Here is a 20,978-nt window from a genome sequence, read left to right as displayed (position 1 = left end):
TGAGAGTCAAAATTGAATTAAACTATCCAAATTGGTGAATTTGGTCTCGTTACTTTTTTTTGTAGCCCTCTCTTTTAATTAGAAAAAGTTTAGATCTTTTTGTTTTTACAAATTAAATATCACTACCAACATTTTTTTATTAAGTCCATTATCTAAAATTTATGTCCCATAGTTTCTCAAGAATGGTACGGAATCACACCCATATGGTGGATAATGTTGTAGAAATTTATTTGGTATAACTTTCAAAATCAAAATTTATACTCGTTTCGTTTAAATAAGATGTTCAAAACATATAGTTTAATATTTAGATGTTATACGCTCGATTTTGAATCATACAAAATATATTTCAATATATAGATTTAATATCGATCGGTTTAATATCGATTGGTTTAGATTTTATTGTTAAGATTTTAATAAATGGAAATTTGAACCGATCAATCTACACTAATAAGTTAAATTTATTAGTTTCCTAAATCATAGGATCGATCAATATTTTTATAATTAATATGACATATTTTTACGGTTTGTTTCTTCACATTTATGGTTGACTATTATTTCTCAAGTACAAAATTATATAATTTCCTCGCAAGTACAAAATTATATTAGTTTAAGATATTCTATATGATATGAATGTTGATTCGCTAGATTTTAGCAAAGAAATTTTAAATTATTGATTTATTTTCAGATTTTAAATTTAAACATTTTTGTTATCTGTTTAAAATTATATAGTTTTGTAAATTTGATGATATAATAAAATATGTTGTCTGCATATTTTATGCTATACAAAATTTGATTAGTCGTTTATTTCCTGATCTAAAATATTTTATTTTTATTTTTTTTCCTAAACTATCATCTTTCTTTTCCATAAACTTATATAATTAATATTATATAATGATTTTTTATAAGTTTAGCATTATATAATGTTTCTCCATAAATTTTCCATAAATCCTTAAATATATGATGATTTTTTATTACATTTCATTAATTATATATTTAGTGTTTTCAAAAATTTCGGAAAGTATATAATTAATATTAAATATGTTTACATATGTTTAATTTTGAATTTAATTGTCCACTTTTTATGGTAACAAACTTAATATGGTTTCCACAAATATAGATAATTCATGATTTTGGTTTTTATTTTTTATTTACGGTTTGTTTCTCCACATTTATGGTTGACTATTATTTCTCAAGTACGAAATTATATAATTTACTCGCAAGTACAAAATTATATTAGTTTAAGATATTCTATATGATATGAAATGATGATTCGCTAGATTTTAGCAAAGAAATTTTAAATTATTGATTTATTTTCAGATTTTAAATTTAAACATTTTTGTTATCTGTTTAAAATTATATAGTTTTGTAAATTTGATGATATAACAAAATATGTTGTCTGCATATTTTATGCTATACAAAATTTGATTAGTCGTTTATTTCCTAATCTAAAATATTATATTTTTATTGTTTTCCTAAATTATCATCTTTCTTTTCCATAAACTTATATAATTAATATTATATAATGATTTTTTATAGGTTTAGCATATAATGTTTCTCCATAAATTTTCCATAAATCCTTAAATATATGATGATTTATTATTACATTTCATTAATTATATATTTAGTGTTTTCAAAAATTTCGGAAAGTATATAATTAATATTAAATATGTTTACATATGTTTAATTTTGAATTTAATTGTCTACTTTTTATGGTAACAAACTTAATATGGTTTCCATAGATATAGATAATTCATAATTTTGGTTTTTATTTTTTATTTATTTAACTATATTTTTTTTGTTGTCTTTAAATGTGTTTGGCAATAGGTTTGCAATCACATTTTTCTAATATTTGTTTTTTCAGGTTTGTTTGGCAACAAAGACTAAAAATTATTATTTAAATGTATAATTATATTAATCGCGCTAACTCAGTTATCAGCTAACTTATGATTATAGGGTTAAAATTGTCCAGAAGATTTATATTTATATATTTAAAAAATTTTAAACGGGTTGTAAAGTTTTCTTTTTTTTTGACGGGTTGTATATTTTATCTTTGAATACTTTACATTAATCAGATCTGGATCAAAAGATGAACATTTTTTTAGAGAATTTTTGAGAAATACCTCTTTTGGTGTACCCCTTTTTTAAAATACCCCCTTTATCTATCCATTTTCAAAAATACCCCTTTTAAATATAAAAAATTATAAAGTTTTATATAGTTTATAAGGTACTTCTATATAATAACTACTACTGGGAGATTCAATACAAATATTTTAAATTGTTCTAAATAGTTTTAAATCGTTTTTATAAGTTTTATAAGGTTTTTAAAAGGGTTTTAAAAGGGTCTATACGGTTTTTATAAGGTTTTATAAGGTTTTTATAATTTATTTTTACGCTATTTATGAAAGGTATATAAAATTTTATACACATATAAAGGTAATTTGTGTATATATTTATAAGCTTACACACATATTTGGATAAATTTCAACATTTTTAGTGGGTTTTTTGATAAAGTTTGAAAATGGGGTATTTTTAAAAAGAGGTATATGAAAAGGGGTATTTTTGAAATTCCCCTTTTTTTAAAAAGGTTGTATACTTTTGTAAATTATTTTGAGTCAACATCAACCATAATTTGTAATTGGTTTTATTTAGTCTGATGTAGGATGAGTTAACTACTATTGAAGTTTTAAATTTTGTTGACACCTCTAACTAAATATGTAATCGTATTACTAAACTACACATGTTTAAGTTAAATTTTTAAAAACACAAAATATAAATTATTTAATTTGACACTTAGATATAAAGTTTTTCCATATGTTTATTACAACATTTTATAATTTAAATTTTTAAGAAACCAATATAAATAAATTCAACTTGAACTAGATATAAGAAATACTATATATTTACCTTGATAAAATATAATTCCAATGTGACAACACATTATCTTAACGAAAACAAAATAGAGCTTGCGAATCAATGGGTTGAACGGGTTAGAAGTAATAGTAAAGTAAGTTATATGATGGAGTAATGTGTAATTGCAATACTTAATTACTAGTTACACATATACTACGGGTTAAATTTAACAACACATCAATTAAATCTTAAAATTTACATAATAATAAACATATATATTCTAATATTTTTATATATTTGATAAAATATTTGTTGGCAGTATATGGATGTTAAAATCAATGTTCAAACCTGCCTAAAAAGATATGTAAAATACAAAAAGTGCATTAACAAATTATACTCACTTAATTCTCAACCTCTTAATTTATCATTAAAAACATTTCATACATTTATTGGATCTTTTAACGTTTCAAATAATTTTCTTACATTAAAACCCAATTATATGCATTAAATTTTATTCTATAATTGATTTGCATCATTTTAATTGTTATTGTTTATAAAAAAAATGAATATAGCTATTTAGGCCAAACAAAAATATTCTATCTTACCAGAAAACATAGTCTTAGAAAACTAACTGTTTAGAAATATATAAACTGAATTCCCATGTTTAATGAATAATTTATGAAGGTGGATTTAAAGCTGATCTAAAGAACTATACCTCCATTTCACTTTAACTGATGTTTTATGTATTACTTATTTTGAAAATATGAAACTGAATGGGATTAAAACAAATTAACAGAAAATTAGCACACACACAAAATCTTTGCTGATCGAAATGACTTTGACATACAGCCGAATGAAAACCATTGTTGTCACTTTCCTAAAGATGACTTTGCCGTTGTCATTGTTGTAAATTTCATAAAGATGGTAAATGAACTTGAGGAACAATTACATTCTAATTTGCTGGAATCATCAGTGTACCAAAAAGGAACATATTGCATGCAAACGTACATAAGTTTCAAAGCTGATTACCCCGTTCGAAATATTGAACAAGTCCATAATAAGTTTTAATTCTTCATCAGAAAAGGTGTTCTTTAATTGAATGCGGTCTTCATGTACATGCGTTCTAAGAAACATAATGATTCCATAGTGACCCTGATTACTTAATCTTTGTCAGAGAACTGACGTTAGATAGTGTTTGCAAAAACATTAGATAAAATCATGATTGTTTAGTTGACTATCTCAATTGATGTCAAATGTAGCAATCATATTTTTTTGTTCTCATTGTGGTTTATATTTTTGAAAAGTAGTACTTGACAAGTAGCTTTTAATTATGTTATTTCACATAAATGCCTAAACATTTTTGAAAAATAAATTTGAAAATACTTAATTTACATGATTTTTCATTACTAAAACATATAAAAATAATGAAATAACAAATGATACAGTTGTATTTTAAATTCATTAAGAATCTTTCTCATTTTTTTCTACATATTCTTCTTTCTTTTTTAATAAATATTTTTTTCTTTATTAAAGATTTTTTTTTATTTTGGCTGATGTGATAAGCCCCCAATTATTCTCATTTTTAAAATTGATAAATATTACAATCACTCTTTCCAAACATATTACTATCTTTCTTTTCAAACACTTTAAGTTCTATATAATATTACTTCTTATAATTCGAAAACTAACTGAGCAACATATATATTAAATTACCAAAACTGCATATCTCATTCAAACAATAAAACTTTTATCTCAAGAGTTAATTTATATTAAATACATTATGTTTTTCAATTGGAAAATTATTAATCTATATATACATTTTTGGAGTACATTTTATACTAAAAACTATTTTGGGTTATAAACTTTTATTTATTAATATTTGCATAATTGAACCCTTGCCATTTGAATAAATAACAAAACTTAAAAGTAAATTTTGTAATTAAATCACAGAAAAATCGCAAAATTGGAAACAAATATTTAGTAAATCAAATTTTTTTCCTAAAATCTTTCTCTAACAAATCAAAACTTTCTCCAATATATTTATATAATCATATTTGTTTTTAATTTATATTATTACATTAAACATATGTATAATACAAATATAAAATTTTCCGCATTTTTTGCAATTTAAATATATGAAAAATGGATGTGTATTACTCAATCGATAAATGAAAATATATGTACAACGTGTACATAAGGTAGAAAATTTTAGATAATAGTTTACAACCATTATAAATATGAATAATATTCTCCCAACTATAAATGAGCAGGAAGTTTGATTTCTCAGGCATCCAAATTAAAAACATTATTCGGTTTAATCCGGTTTTTTATTTAAGAAAAATTAAAACGGGTTTGAGTTTACATATATATGATTATATTTTTCTTACGGGTTGTCTACGATTAACATCTTTTATAGATTAATATAAATATAAATTGTTTATTTTTAAAAAAAATCGTTCTGCGCTGTACCACGGGTTCAAACCTAGTTATAGTACAATATAAACGCAAACCAAATTCATTTTGACACCAAAGCATGATTGCATATCCCTACTATAGTAAAAGAGAAGTACAAAAGTTTCTTGGGTCGGGTTTTTTTTTAAAATTAACCCGAAATTTTTCAATTGGATCTTACTAAAAATTTAAAGATATTAAATACCAGTTTCCATATATATTATTTCGAAATCTACCAAATTAAACCATCAATATCGGTTTTGGAAAGTACATTAATCTTAATTTGTTTAAGGAAAATACATTAATGTATGATTTTGTATATTGGTTTAACAAATTAACCTAAAAATCAGAAATATAAATTAAATATAAAATATTTATCAAATTATCCATAATATTTCAAAACAAAATGTTCCTTAAATATCTTATATTAATATTTAGATGTATACTTTTCTCCTATATTAACTATGATCTTCACACCAATTACGGGATAATTCATTTTCAACCATCTTTAATATATTTATTTGGCAATAGTTTGGAATTTCTGGCTTGATTATAAAGCTAATCTTTTTTTCAACGCTAACCTAACTCTAAGAAAATATTATCTATATAAATAAGTTTCTGAAAATTGTAACATAAACACAGATTTTACATTTTAACACGATAAGAAATAAGAAATCATTGGCTCTTTATTTGTTTATTCTAGAGATTTGCAATTTTACAAAACTGCATGAAAGGTCCAAGTTAAAATCATGTATTTATGATTATGCGGTGTACTGCGGGTCAATCCCTAAACTTTAAAAATGATTCATAGTATAATATTTATACATGTATATATGTCACATATTGTTCTAAAATTAACAATCCAACTAAAATCATACAATTTAAATAATTTTGAACATATTCGAAACCAACACAAAAATACAATCTAAAAATGATGGAATTTAATTAATAATCAAAATAAAGTAAAGCAAACACAAATAAATTATCCCGCAACGTACAAAGGATTAAAAACCCGGTAATTTTCCTCTGCGCTGTAGCGCGGGTCCGAATCTAGTATTATATGAAACTAGACACAACCAGTGTATATATTTTTAAAGGTAATTAGCATATAGTAATCAGATCAGTTCCTCTTGCAATGACTCAACAAAGTTATCCACGTAACCAGTCAATAGTCCAGGACTAACAATAATCTCCTTCAGTTTGGTGTGGTTACTCCTCACTAGCTTCCCAAGGTCACTATCTTTATCCATCACTGACTTGATCGCATCTCTCAAGCTCTCCTTTGAAAACCATCCTGTTTTTTCCCTCGACACTTCTACAGAGACTTTGAACTCCTCGGTCATCAATCTTGTGAAGAGAACTTGATCACTTAGAAACGGAATCAAAACCATTTGGCAATTACTCATGAGACACTCCCATATTGCTCCCGGACCGCAATGGTTCACAAAACAACCTACTGATGGATGAGACAATATCAATGGTTGTTGAACCCATGCGCCCTTTTACTCGCTCCTCGAACCCTTTAATTTTGGTAAAGCTTCTTGGACTGTAGATGAACCTCTCGGTGGCTTTACCGCTACAAGAAACGGTAAACCACTCATCTCCATCCCTAAGCAGAGTTCTTGGAATTGATCCTTCTCAAGAATGATTTGGCTGCCAAGTGCACAAAACACTAGTGATCCATGTGGGAACTTGCTCAGAAAATGAATCCAATGTTCTTCTAGTGGTTTACTTGTGTCTAGCTCAGGCAATATTGGACCAGTCAAGAGAACCTTCTTATTGTATTGACGCGATATAGTCGCAGAATTTACCTTCTATTTCTTTACATGTCCTCAGTGCAATGACATCACAGCTCTTAAATCCTGTAGTAAGCTGATGGTAAAGTCGAGATGGAGATATCCGAGGTTGTCTCGGCACCAGCAGGGAGGCCATTGACATGAGGGATTGTGAGAGGGTGAAAGACAATACTGTCCGGGAATAAGTTGTGATGTTCCAACTGTTTTTGAGTTCTCAGCTAATTTGTTTGCAAGATGTAGAAACGGAATCATATGACCAAAAGCAAACCAAGGAAACATAAAAGCATGAAACTTTGACTCCATTTCGTTTTTTTTTTCTTTGTTTTCTCCGTCTATTGCTTTGGTTGTTGTGTACTGGAACACCCTTATATGAACGTGGAAAGACTAGTTAGGTGAATGGAGATATTCAATGAGAGGTTAGTAAATCTACAAAGTACATGTGTTACAAGAAAACAATATAGATAATTAACAAGAACACTATAAGTCACTTAAAAACAAGAAGTTACAAGAGAGACAAGAAGAACATGTGTTTGAAGAAAGAAGAGTTATTTATGTCACGAGAAAAGATAACTAAGAAGAACATTTCAAAACGCAATCACAATAGAACCAAAATAATTATAACGTAGTGAAAAAACATGTGTTTGAAGAAAAAAGAGCTTAATTAAGAAGGACACAACAACAACAAGAAAAACAAGTCACGAGAGAATAGTACTTAAAAACATACCACACACTCCCTTTTATCATCTTTTACCATTTCCAAAACCAAACTGTTGACGTCATTAAAATCGAGCTTAGGCCATAACCGGATTTTTCTAAGGTCATCAAGCTTTAGTTTGTTGGTTCTTGAAGGTGTAGTTGAGTAACTAGCTCCTAGAAAAGAGCAAAGATTTCTTTACATAATATAGAAAATAACTAGCATAATATAGAAAATAATTAACCAAAGATATCTAGAAAATTTCGATTTAGAAAAGCTCTATATATATGTAGTACATATATCAAAAGAGGGATGTATGTAAACCTGAAACATTTAGTTGTCACTAGATTCTTATTAGCCATCTCTCAAAATCGTCGAGAGGGAACGTACACGAACCTGAATTAAAGCTACTAGTGTATAAGAGTGTACTGGACACTTTGTTTGAACCTGCTATAAGAAATATCCATTTATCCAAGTCGCTATAAAAAGGAGAAAGGAAAACCATATAAGGAAAAATCTCAAACTATCCATTCATCTAGGGTAAAGAAATCTGAACAATAATCTTATCCTAGTTGGTTATGTTACAAAATACGCTTATCAACTAGTCTCCGTTTGCATGAATAAGACTAGTTGATAAGCATGTTTTGTAGCCAAACCAATTAGGATTAAGATTACGATTAAGATTTTTTTACAAAATATGACTCGATGGCTTGAAATTTTTCCTTATATGTCCCTTCTCCTTTTTATAGCAGCTTTAAAAAAGCTTATGTCCTACACTCTAATACACTAGAACATTTAACCTAGTTTTCTTGTATGTTCCCTTTTAGACAGTCTTGAGATATAGCTACAAGGAATCAAGTGACGACCAAGTTTCAGGTTTACTTATATCTCTCTTTTGATATGTACTATATGTAGAGTTTTAAATCTTAAAATTATCTCAAAAACCTTTGGTTGATACTTCTCTTGCTATTTGCTGGTTTCTTGGGAATGGATGCCTTTTAGCATGGAACAATATGCTCATAACTTAGATTATTACAGTATTTGTTCTCCCTAGGGGAAAAACATTTTTTTTTAACAAAGGTCTTAATGTTGATTTAAAATTATAAGATAAGACATTCATACTAAGCGAGAAGTAAGTAATAAATTGGAAAACTGAAAGGTGTGAAATCTCACTTCGTAGTAATACATTTTAATCCACAAGTAGACAATCTATTTTTGGGTATAAGAATCACTTTATATGTAATGATTAGAACTAGGCACTAGGGGTGTCAAAATGGATAAACCAACCCAAACTAATTCATAAAACAATGAGTTTAGATATTTGTTGGTTTTAATGGTTAAATGGGTTGACTCATGACAATAAAACAATAAATTAATATTATTAGATATTATTAATATATTATCAAAAAATTTTATTAATAACAATATGATATAACATTTTTGGCGGGAACATTACAAAATCACGTTTCTGGCGGGAAAAATGGAATCCTGTTTTTTGGCGGGAAAATTACAAAATTACATTTTTGGCGGGGAAAATCACGTTTTTGGCGGGAAAATATGGAATCCCATTTTTGGCGGGAAATTTACAAATTACGTTTTTGGCAGGAAAAATCACGCTTTTGGCGTGAAAACATGGAATCTCGTTTTTGGCGGAAAAATATAGAATCAAGTTTTTGGCTGGAAAAATAAAATCACGTTTTGGCGGAAAAAATATGGAATCACATTTTTGGCGGAAAATTTTAGGTTATGAAAGATTGATGAAAGAAATCTAATTAAGGCATGTGGTTTAATAAAAATAGTTTAGACATTTGATTTGGTTATATTTGGTTTATCTATTTGATTTAAGATTGTTAAATTTTTATTGGTTTGGTTATGGATAAATCATTAAACCATTTCAATCCAAACCATTATATCCCAACTCACTAAACTCATTAACCCATTTAACCCATTAATACCCAAAATTCCAACTCATTAGGTTCATCAAAGGGTGTCAACATGGGTTGAATTTAATGGCTCAACCCAAACCAATCCAATCTATGGTTCATATAGGTTCATTTTCCCATTTTGGTTATATTTTAAATGAATTTAATATAGGTTCATGGATTGGATTGGTTTGGTTTGAACCATTAAATTCAACCCATTTTGACACCCCTACATGAACTTATTGAGTTGAAATTTTGGGTATTAATGGATTAATGGGTTAAATGGGTTTAGTGAGTTGGGTTATAATGGTATGGATTGAAATAGTTTAATGAGTTATCCATAACCAAACCAATAAAAATTGAAAAATCTTAAATCAAATAGATAAACCAAATATAACCAAATCAAATGTCTAAACCAATTTTATTAAACCACATGCCTAATTTAATTAGATTTCTTCCATCAATCTTTCAAAACCTAAAATTTCCCGCCAAAAACGTGATTCCATATTTTTCCCGCCAAAAACGCGATTTTATTTTTCCAGCCAAAAACGTGATTCTATATTTTCCGCCAAAAACGTTATTCTATATTTTCCGAAAAAAACGGGATTCCATGTTTTCCCGCCAAAAACGTGATTTTTCCTGCCAAAAACGTAATTTATAAATTTCCCGCCAAAAGTGGGATTCCATATTTTCCCGCCAAAAACGTGATTTTCCCGCCAGAAATGTAATTTTGTAATTTTCCCGCAAAAAAAAACAGGATTCCATTTTTTCCCGCCAGAAACGTAATTTTGTAAGGTTCCCACCAAAAATGTGATATTATATTATTATTAATAATAAATTTTGATAATATCTAATAATATTAATTTATTGTTTTATTGTCATGAGTCAACCCATTTAACCATTAAAACCAACAAATAATTGGGTAAATAGGTTGATCCAAATAATTTAAGTCTAAACTCATTGGATTATGATTTGGTTTGGGTTGGTTTATCCATTTTGGCACTCCTAGGTTCATGGATTGGATTGGTTTGGGTTGAGCCATTAAATTCAAGTCATTTTGACACCCCTAGAACTAGCTATGACTAAATATAATTACTCCTCTAATAATTGTTGCCTAAGAATAGGATTTTTAAAAAAATGAAAGATTACGACGAATTTACAGAAACACATTTCTTGTTGAAATTTTTAATCCTAAAAACTTAGTTATAATTTATGAAAAAAATAGAAACAAATTACCATCATTTTATAGGTCAAATTTGTACAGTTATTATTTTTTTTAAAAATTACAATCATTTTATTAAATAATTATATACAAATAATTGATGAAAATTTACTATTTGAAAATGATGCCATTTTTACACAGAATGTAGATTAATTTTGATCAAAATATGACAAATTAATTTCGTCGATATGTTGATATAAACCTCATTTACGATATTAACAACGAACCAAATCGTTATTATATATGTGTTTCTTGTATACAAGAAACAAATACTAATATTACTTAAATAAATTGTAGTAAATTTTAAAATCATTATTTAATAAATGATATATACTTATATCGATTGAAATAATCGATTTAAGTATTTTGATATCAACACTTTTTAGTAATAAAGTAATGCAAATTAATTGCATCACCATTTTCAGATTCATTTTTTAAATGATGAAAAAAAATTAAATCATTTATAAATAATGTAAATATTTTAAAATAAAATGTTAAACAAAATTTAGTGGGAGGTTACGCTATATTTAATATAAACTATTAAACAAAACTATATATAAAAACTCACTGAGATTTGTTGTTTAAGCAAGCAAGACATAAGCATTGTAAGGGAAGCATGGAGGTTGATTTTTCAATGAATTCTCTATTATCTTCTTTTCCTCATATTTCTCTGCATCCATCGCATTTACTCTTAAAGCTTCCTCTATGCGGCTTTGCATTCTGGATCCTTTGATTTGCATCATTCTTCAAAAACCATTTTTTCCAATTTGAGAAAACTGTAATAAAACAAGACATAACTTATTAAACAGTTTTACACCAGAATTCTGATGTGTGTCAGGTTTAAAACCTTGAATAACACAACGAAAAAGCTGCCAGTGCATAGCAAGTTGATTGTAGTTTTTAAGGTATCGATCCCACAGAGACTAATACGCTACGCGACAAGTTTTATTAAGAAGAAATATGGCTTAGGTAAAATGAAATATTTATGCAGGTAAGTAGGAGCTAAACATACATAAGCAATCCAACTATGATATGTTCGCAAACAAAACTCTATAACTCAATTTTTGGTTGGTTATGACGCTTTGCTCTTCTAAATTACTTCACGCGATTTAAATATATCCTAAAAGCAGTAGCTAGGTCGTCAATCAAGCAGTAAGCAGCAAAGATATATTTAGATGGAAAACAATAAACGAACAGACCCGAAACTAATCACCCTAGTAAAAGATCCATGAATCCCCTTTTCGAAAACCCTTAAAGACAACGAGAGAACCATATGAATAAGAGGTTTCAATAGAATAATATGAATATGAGAAAGGGTTTAGAAATCTTATCTGTGATAAGAAGTTTGATGGGTATCTTCTCCCTTTAAACAAATGAAATTGGTAAACAAAAGAGAAAGAGTTTATGTGATCTTCAAGAGCTTCGAGGAGGAACGAGAGAAGGATCTCCGGTGGCGGCTGCTATGAGGGATCCCTTGTTGTCTCTAGGTCTTTTGTGATGATATGAAGTAGCACACCCAAAACCTAAGTTTAAGATGTGTATTTATAGGCTTGGTTTTAGGGTTTTTATTAGGGGTAAACTTGTCATTTCATATTAAGTGCAGGATAAAGGGATTAAGAAGGCTATGATCGGGCTGTCGTGGAGGCCCAGACACGGCCTGTCGTAACGGCCCAACCACTGCCTCTAAGACCGAGGTGGTGACGACAAGGCTAACCATCGGCTACAAGCTAGTCTTCTTGTCGGTTTGCCACACGTCTCAAAAAATCGCAATAACTTCTGCATGTTTTAACGTATCGGATTGATTCAAATGGGAGATGAAAGATTACTCTTCCACCTTTCCTTTTTTTTTTCAACTGGTAGTATTGATAGAACAAAGAGGGATACAAGGAGAAATACAACTTAAGCGGGCGGAAGACAAAGATTTCCCCGGAGTCTAAAGCCCAAACAAGGGAAACAAAGCCGGCAGACAAAGAGAAGTCTCCGGAAACATAAAGAAAAACAACAAAATTACAAAGCAGAAAAATTAAACCCAAAAAGAGGATGAACCCTTAAACTAAAGACAAAGACAATTAGGCTTAACCCTTATATAACACAATAGTCTCAAGAAGCAAGAATACCTCTTCTTCTAAAGCACTTGTAGAAGAAATTTACCAAGAATGCCCATGGCCAATCCGATGATAACATCAACAACCTCCTATCACAATGAGAGCCAATCTCTCGAAACCAGAAGACTTCATAACCCGGCAAGAAAAACTCGAATACGCTTCGAATGCAACAACGACGACTGCAGCGTCCATAAACGTCTAGGTAGAAGCCTTCAAAACGAAATCATATCTCAACATATATGTAAAGCAGAGACAAGAAGCGAAGCCTAACCTCTAAAAATCCCGAGCTCAAACAAGCATGATGACGAGAAAGTTATCAACCACAGCGAATAACAACAATGAGAAGAACTAATTGCAACCAAAGATGGCTAACATGTCTTCAAACAAAACAAAGCCTAAGCTTAGCAAGGGAACGAACCTTAAGGGAATCAAAGGTGGGACGAGTTGATCAAGAGTGATAGCAAAGGCAAAGGCTGGGCGAATAAAACCCAATCACACAACTAAACACCACTGACGGCTTCAACATGATGAACAGAACATGAGCGGGAACAGACTAGGGACGGATCAACAAAGAAGATGCATTATGCTACGAGTCACACCGTGAATCTATCAGATCCGGAATTACTAGCATCTTCTCTGAACCACAGCTCCCAACATAAATGACCCCTCCAACCACAACTACAAACCCAAGAAAGAAACTCGAAGCAAACCACAAGACTCCACAAATTGGAGAGAAACAAAAAAGAGAAGCCCTTCTCTATCAAAACCAATAGTGGCTAGGGCGAACTTGTCGAGTGGAGAAAAGATTTTTTTTTTTTTTTTTTCTTTCCAAATTCGAATTTTTATTTTGCATTCTTCCAGCTTTCCTTAAACACCAAGAACGCTTAATAAGCAGTTCGGGAAAATATTCAAAAGTTGCGTAAAATGTGAAGCTCTGAAACTATCATGAACTTTTGTCCATTTTGCCTTAAAACCTGCCAAACCTTCTTGAAACCTAAAATACGTTTTTACGTTTGAAAACATATCAAACAGGTAAAATAGGTAAAAATACGATGTTATCAAATTTGTTAAAAGAGTAATATTGAATACAAAGTTTACACGCAAACTCTGTTATAAAATTAACTAAAATAATTTAATATTTCAAAAGAAAATGTTTGTAACTAAATTCTAAGATCTTTAGGAGATTTACCATGAATTAAGCAGGCATGATTTCTCTTCTGCCCTAAAATGTATTCATATATCAAAATCAAACATAAATGAAGTCAACAAAATCCACAAAACAAAAACAAAAATCTCTCTAAATCTATATTTGTAGATACAACCTGCATGAATATTTTTTTTGGAATTTTTCTCTTTTAAAGTTATTATTAATTACTAAATTTGAATATTTATTGCCATTAGTTATTCTTATTTCAAGGTAATAAATTAAAAATGGTCAAAGAAAAATATATATCAGTGTGAAAGTGTGGACTATATGGACTAGGTATAATGGAAGTAGGTTGAGATACACAACCATGTATCATGACTTGTTGCGCAACTTATCAGCATCACCATTTACAGCCGTCAGGAGAATGGTACAACAAAAGTTATAGAGTTGGGGTTGCTACGAGAGACAGTGAAACTGCATTTTCATGACCATGAGAGTGAGGACTATGGATTACCACATTTGGTGGATTCTTTTGGAGCAGAGTTTACTAGTATTCATTCGCTTGTTAATTCAAACCGAGGAGGAGAGAGATTCATCTTGGCAGCCTTGTGACTCCTATCCCCATATACTGATGTCTAGTAAGAACAATAAGATGTTGCATTTACTTCTTAGGGTCTTCAAAAGATTAAGCCTTGTTATTCCACAGTCCCACCAGTTTATATGGAGAACGCGTGTGAAGATTCGATATAGAGGAGATGTTACTGCCAATAGATCTGACAAGAGAGATTTCAGTCCCTTCACACATTCTAACTCTTCTAGTCCAGTGGAAAGCTACAAACTTTACTACAGCAAGAGAGAGGCATATCAGACTTATAGGGACGACTGAGTTTTATTAGGAGAATACCGATCAGTGCCACTTTTTGACCGATTTGTATAAGGTGTTTTCAAATATTGAAACCATGTACTTTATTTTTCTTTAGAATTTTTATATTGTTGTTTACTCCTATAGATCAGTACTAAATGAAGTCTGAATTTTTTTTATGATATGAGAACCATCTATAAACTATTTTTTAAGTGTACAAGTTGCATAGACTTTGCCGATTTACTATATATACTAGATCAGTACCCGTGCTATAGCACACGTTATATTTTGTTTTATACATAGTTCATATAATTTATATGTTAATCAATGTTCGATATGTTATGATACTTATAATTATTCTCGCCTTCTGTTATACGGATCATAATTTTTATAAATAGAACAATTTATATTCGTTATTAACGTATAATAACTTTATACTATATTTAACTAAAATTTTTTATTTCAGTTATATTTTTTAATTTTGTTTAGTGTTTAAAACTGTGTAACTGTATATTGATTGTGAATTTTATTACTTAGCTTGTTGAATAATTTATGTATCTAATTATTTATTTTAATTTAAGTTGTATTATTTTAGTAATTTTGTTAAGTATTTAAGATTGTACACCGATATTGTGATTGTTAACTCTATGATTTAACCCGTGTAATATGACATGACAAATTGTTTTGTTACATATACTCGTAATTTAATCAACCTAATTAAATATGTATAATATTTCAAATAATGATACGATGATAGCGTAATATCTTTCATTTAACTCATTTTATTTCAGACTAGTAATATTTCATTGTATCATTAATTTATAGATTAATTCAAAATATATATTTTAATTTTCATTTTTATCCAAAAAAATATTAAGTGATTCAATGAAAGGTTTATCAATTTTCATTTTTATCCAAATTTTTTTTTAAGAAATCTAATGAAAGATATATATATATATATATATATATATATATATTGAATTATATATTTTATATCCAAAAATGATATGTATATTTCATATTTCATTTTTATCTAAAACTTTTTTAAGAGATCCAATGAAAGATATATTTTAAATTATATATTTTATATCCAAAAATTGTATTATAGTTTTTATCCAAAATTTTTAAGAGATCCAACGAAAGATATATCTTGAGTTATATATTTCATACCTAAAATGAATATTGAAGTATGAAATATATATTTTTAACTAAAGATATAAAGAAATATTACAATGAAATAGTAAAATAAAATATATTCTTTTATGCATTAATAATAAATAGAAGTGAATAGGGGTAAAATTAGAATATATTTTTTGTTGAGAGATCGTAAGTAGAAAAATGACAATATTTAATATTTTATGTATTAAATTGCACGTTTTTATTATTTTAAGCATTATTCTTCCAATCTAAAAAGATCAGGTATTAAACGTCCAAATAGAAAAATAGATGAGGTATTTTTAAGTTTTTTCCCTTAAATAAAAGATAAAACAAGCATGAGATTCTCTGTTTTTGGTATTTTAAAAGATGTTAAACTTGACGATTCAAATTGAGAGAACTTGTTTCTATATTTCATTTTCTAACTTTTTCTCCCAAGCATATGAATATTTTTATTGTATATCTCAATTGTAAAGCCCCGACCGCCATCTCTCCAGTAAGCCCCATGTTCACCACCAACCCATGAGTCCACCTATCTTAATGGGTCTCACTTCCTCTCACTAGGCCCATGAGCCCATAATATCCGACGGTCGATTTGCTACGTCCGGAAGGCTTAAATACTTGTTTATCTAACCTACAAATCACCACATGATATTTCCCTGTGTTTTGGCCTCACTCACACAGTTCCGACAACCACCTCCCGGAAGGTCACCCATCCTTTGAATACTTCAGTATAAACACGGTTAACTGTGCAGTTCTCTCCGGACCCTTGACCGAAAAGATAAATGCACTTTGGTAACATAGATGGCCAAATCAATTCATTTAAGCCTCTCCGCAACCGGGGTCTCACAATTCTCCCCTACTAACAGACCGCAACGTCCTCGTTGCGCACAACGATCGTCACCCCCTGACAGTGTGAGTCCACCACCTCCACCACTCCACACTTGTTTGGGTTTGGCTCTGAGTCCACCACTCCAGACAGTATAATGTATAGCAGTAACATATGATTTACATAGTTAATTAAATAAATAAGCACAGATGTTATAATTGATATTATAACAAATTCACACTGATAACAATATGATTAGACATTAATCAATAGCTACTGAAATTTTGTTATATGTCGCAAACTTTAAAAAAATACAGTATAAGTTCTGATTATATACTATTTATCGAGCTAAAAATATTAGTATTTGATAATATTATACTTATCTAATTCAGGTTTAAATCATACATCTGCACAAAAAACAGAAATTATGAACATGCAACTAAACTCAAACATCGATTCTAGAAATAATAGACAAATCGACCGGAGAAGAGAGCCATAAAAGTGTTGGTGTTAGAGCTGCGGCGGGTGATGGTGCTTGTCTTAGAGCTGCAGCGAAGGAACGCGAACCAGAGCTTGTACTTCGATTCGATTCACGGTGGTTCCCGCAGATGTGAAACTCAGACTCTGTAAATTCTCAATCTATGGCTCCATTTTCCTATCTACTCAGAGTAACGACGAGAGAGAAAAAGAGAGAAAGAGAGAGAAGTAACTCTGAGATTTTGCCTTTTGGGTTGAATCTTCAATCCATCGCTCTTTTGCCGAATCAATAATATTGGCTTCCACTTATAAGGCTCTGGTTAGGAAATTTGTGAGAGAAGCTAAGTTGTTGAGAGTCGGAAGTGTGAATAACTGAAATTACGTTCACCATTATGTTTTTTTTTTGAAATAGATCATGATATTTGGTAAATAGAAGAACAACACAGAGAAAGAGAAGTGGAATGATGGAAGAGAGAGAAGAGAAGTTTTAGTGGTAGAGAGAGAAGAGAAAAAGAGTCGTATGTGAGTGAAAGTTTGAATGGCTAACTTAGGTTTTTGGAGTGAAGTATAGGGTTAGAACCGTCTGGAAAAAAAGAGCAAAATAATCATTTATGAATGTTAGATTCTTAATAAAAGAGTTAGCTGAATACATGAAGTGCAATTTCCCTTTTTTTAAACACAAAACATTATGTAATATATATAGGTAATTGACTATACATATAAATTATACATTTTTAAAAATATATATAGTCCCGCAGTGTACCGCGGGTCAAAATCTAGTATTTATGTAAACTCAAATCCGTTTAATCAAATATAATCATATTTAGAAGCATGTTAGTCTAATTTATAATGGTTTTGAACCATTGTCTAAAATTTTCTACCCGATTGCGACGTTGTACATATTTTTTCTTTTTTATGATTTAGTAATATATGTCTATTTTTGAAGATTCAAATTGTAACATATGCGGAAAATGTATTTTTATTATACGTATGTATGTAATAATATAAAATTTAAAGCAAATAAGATAGTATAAAGATATTTGAGAGATATTCAATTTATTAGGCATATATTTTCAGAAATTTTGTTAATGTAATAAATATTGATTTCCAATTTTGTGATTTTATTGTGATTTAAACCTTATAGTTACAAAAATTAAAGAAATGGCAACGGTTTATGATTGCAAATAATACAAAATGAAAGGTTAGTTTCCAAAAGCTTCTTCGAAAATGTTAATATAGATAGAAATATAGGAGAAACATAGCTATAAAATCATCCTCAATAAGTTCATAACCCCTTCATTGTCTTTGAAGACCAATTTCCATTAATTTTGCTATCGTAACTCATCCTTAAGATCCAAGAGTCCCTCTAGTTCCATATCATGTCATCATATCCATCTAGAACAATTAAATCTATAGAACTATGAATTTAACTGTTTTACATTGAAATGACTATTTGGTAATGGAACTTAAGAAACTCTTTGATCTCAAAGACAAGTGGAGAACTTAGAATAATGAAAAATGTTCTTTCAAAGAAAATGAAGGAGATATGATGCTTGTTGGGGATGATCAATGACTATAAGTTTCATCTATAAGGTATGGAAAGAAAATGTTTGATAATAAGGTTTGTGTCAAATGCAATGAATTATGCAACATGAAATTAAATAGATATATATACTAAAGGGAGGAAATAATGAAAATAAAATTCGGACCTAAGCTATCCCAACCTTAATCAACTATTTTAACTTTGCAGAAAAAAAAATCAACTAATTTAATATTCTACCAAAAATTAAATAGGTCTAATAACCCCTCTCATTTTTTTCTTTTTACTTTCATCAAAGTGAATTTTAACCCACAAATACATGATTTGGCTACTTGACAGTGATATGACATATTTATGTTGGATGTTGATTTACTTTGATGAATTTACGATGAATTAATTTTTGTTGCTATGTTGATGTAAAACTTCATTTAAGACGAATTAATAATGAAGTAGATCCTAATAATTTATGCCAAATGAAAAAAAAACTGTAGTAATATATTGGTGATTTTCACGGAAAAATTTTGGTTTTAAAAAATCATCATCTGAATTATAAGAACATGATAAAAAGACTTCAGAATATATAAAATCATAAAATAAAATAAAAATTAGCAAAACCAATTATTCCAATTCGAGAAAACTGTAATAAAACAAGGCATAACTTATTACACCGGAATTCTGATATGTGTGTAAGGTTTTAAATCTTCAATAACACAACGGGAAAGCTGCAAGTGCATAGAAAATTGTTGTGGGTTTTTTTACGAACGAAAATATAAAGCAAGCAATGAATAATCGATGTAACTATTAATAAACAAAGTGTGAGGAAACTGAATAGGGAATTTTTGGTTATTAATGTTGAAAAACAAAATTTTGGATTAAGCAACTAGCCTATTCCCATAGAAGCAACTGGCAAAACATAGTGATTTGTTTCTCTTTTTTTTTTTGTCCAAAAAAAAAAGAAACAAATCACTATGTCTTGGCAACCTAGGTTACTCTATTTCTGTTGGGTAAGAAGGAGATAATCATACATAAACAATCAAACTTTGATATGTTTAAAAACAAAAATCTATAACTCAATTTTTAGTTGGTTGTGATGCTTTGCTTAACTAAATTACTTCAAGAGATTTAAATCTAACCTAAAAGCAGTACCTAGGTCGTCAATCGAGCAGTAAGCAACAAATATTTATGTAGATGGATAACAATAACGGAAAAAAACTAAAATAATCACCCAAGTCAACGATCCATGAATCCGTTTTTTGAAAACCATTAACCCAACAAGAGAAATACTCACACATACTCAAACAATGAAAAACCATATGAATGAGATTGCAATAGAAAAATATGAGTATAATAAAAGGTATAGAGATCTTCTCTTTGATAGATTGTTGATGAATCTTCTCCAATAGAACAAATGAAATCAGTAAACGGAAGAGAAAGAGTGCATGTGATCCTCAAGAGATTCGAGGAGGAAGGAGAGAAGGATCTCTGGTGGCGGCTGCTATGAGGGATCCTTCATCCTCTCTAGGGTTTTTGTGATGATATGAAGAGGCACACCCCAAAACCTAAGTTTAAGATGTGTATTTATAGGCATGGTTTTTAGGGTTTTTAATTAGGGGTAAACTTGTCTTTTCTTTAAGATAAGGAAAAAGGATTTAGAAGGATATGAGCCGGCTTTTGTTAAGGTCCAAAGACGGCCTCTCGTGAAGGCCCAACCACGGCCTATATGACCAAGGTGGTGACAAGGCTAACGATCGGCTACAAGCTAGTCTTTGTATGGCTGAACGGATTGGATTAATTCAAACGGGAGGGAAAAGATTACTCTTCCAGCTTTCCAAAGACACCAAGAACATCTAGGTAGGACTTCAGGAAAGTCTCTCTCTCTCTCTCAATCTCTCTCTCTACTACTCTCTCTCTCTCTCTCTCTCTCTCTC

At 29.4% G+C, this 20,978-nt stretch overlaps 1 pseudogene; it reads right to left on the bottom strand.

Annotated features, from left to right (window-relative positions):
* Positions 1-6,273: 6,273 nt before the first annotated feature.
* LOC17882671 lies at positions 6,274-12,424 on the bottom strand (annotated as a pseudogene).
* Positions 12,425-20,978: the final 8,554 nt, after the last annotated feature.

The sequence above is a fragment of the Capsella rubella genome, unplaced genomic scaffold (assembly GCF_000375325.1).
Source record: "Capsella rubella cultivar Monte Gargano unplaced genomic scaffold, Caprub1_0 scaffold_6, whole genome shotgun sequence".
Taxonomy (NCBI): Eukaryota; Viridiplantae; Streptophyta; class Magnoliopsida; order Brassicales; family Brassicaceae; genus Capsella; species Capsella rubella.
The sequence above is the reverse complement of the archived record's forward strand: the minus strand, read 5'-3'. Positions and strand labels throughout refer to the sequence as shown.